This window comes from Echinops telfairi, unplaced genomic scaffold (assembly GCF_000313985.2).
Source record: "Echinops telfairi isolate 266 unplaced genomic scaffold, ASM31398v2 ScPeMD7_7467;HRSCAF=8505_1, whole genome shotgun sequence".
In the NCBI taxonomy this organism is placed as follows: domain Eukaryota; kingdom Metazoa; phylum Chordata; class Mammalia; order Afrosoricida; family Tenrecidae; genus Echinops; species Echinops telfairi.
In genome coordinates, this window is record NW_022111368.1 from 23,542,773 (window position 1) to 23,544,234 (window position 1,462).

The 1,462-nt window shown below is 41.1% G+C and overlaps 1 protein-coding gene across 1 annotated transcript in view; it reads left to right on the plus strand.

Moving 5' to 3' along the window:
* Positions 1-1,462, plus strand: part of RFX8 (regulatory factor X8) — an 84,560-nt gene that overhangs the window by 13,782 nt on the left and 69,316 nt on the right.

The window sequence follows — 1,462 nt, forward strand, 5'->3', positions numbered from 1 at the left end:
GGCAGCTCATGAAAATGTGGCCCTTTGCTCACGATGCGTTTTGAAATTAAAATTGAAGGAGCACATGGTCTTTTTCATTAAATCCAGAGGTAATGGAAGTAGCAGTCAAGAGATCAAGCAACACAATGCTTTGAGTGAATCTACTGCACAGACCTCTTTAACGTGTTGAAAAGCAGGGGTGTCACTTTGAAGACAAGGTGCGCCTGACTCAAGCCTTGGTATTCTTAATCGCCTCATACACACGTGAAAGTTGGACATTTAATAAGTAAGACCTAAGGAGAATCGATGCATTTGAACATAGATCTGGTGAGGAATATTGAAACGATCATGGACTGCCAAAGGAACAAACAGATTTGTCTCGGAAGAAATACAGCCAGATGCATTTTAGAAGCAAGGATGGCAAGACTTCTTGCAACTTTGGACATGTTGTCAGGAGAGACCAGTCCCTGGAAAGGACATCCTGCTTGGGAAAGTCGAGGTGCAGTGACAAAGAGGAAGGCCCTTGACAAGGTGGATTGACACAGGGGCTGCAACGATGGCTTGACCAAGACGCTCATTGTGAGGATGGCGTGGGACAGAGGTGCTTTGTTGGACACAGGGTCGCTGTGAGTCAGAACTGGCTTGATGGCGCCGTAACAACAACATCCCTTTATTCTCTGATAGACAAATATACAATGCTAGTGGGAGAGAAAAACCAAACAGGCAGTTACGTTCGCATTTTGGGTCAAACATTTTAGAGTTAATTATTGGCTCTATGGATGATAAAACATCTGAGTAAGATGTCTATTATGACTCTTTCTTTCCTTCTTTTCTTTCACAGATGTAACAGCCCTGGGTGCTGAATGGTGTCTTGTTTCCCTGGCTTCTAGCCACACCTTTTATAAGGATGCTTTTGTTAAACGCCGCCTCGATCAGTCTAATTTGAGTGTGCCATCTGTTTCCTATTGCCACCTTAAACTAATTAAGACAGAGGTCAAGAGAGTACACACACACACACATATATATTTTTTTAACAGCACCAAACCTGGGATCAGAATTCTTAGATTATAAGGTTGGGTGAGTTATTTTACTGTGGTTCAACATCCCATAAAGACACTACGATAGTAACATTAGTAATAGCATCCGCTTCATGAGATTCTTTTAAGGAATCACGAGAAAGCACGTGTCAAGCAAGCAAACAATTCCTGATGTTTTGTGGAAAGCATCAACACAATGTTGAATCATCTCGTTAGCATGCCCATTTTTCACTTAGGATATCATGACAATCAAAACATCTTCAAATGCGTGTGGTAAAATTGCTGTGAGGTAGGATAATTCCTTTACCTACCATAATTTTTTTTAAAATCATGCTATTTGAGGCTCTAACAGCTCTTACCACAATCCATACATCCATCCATTGTGTCGAGCACATTTGTACATTTGTTGCCCTCTCATCTTTCTCAAAACAATTGCTTTCTAAAAA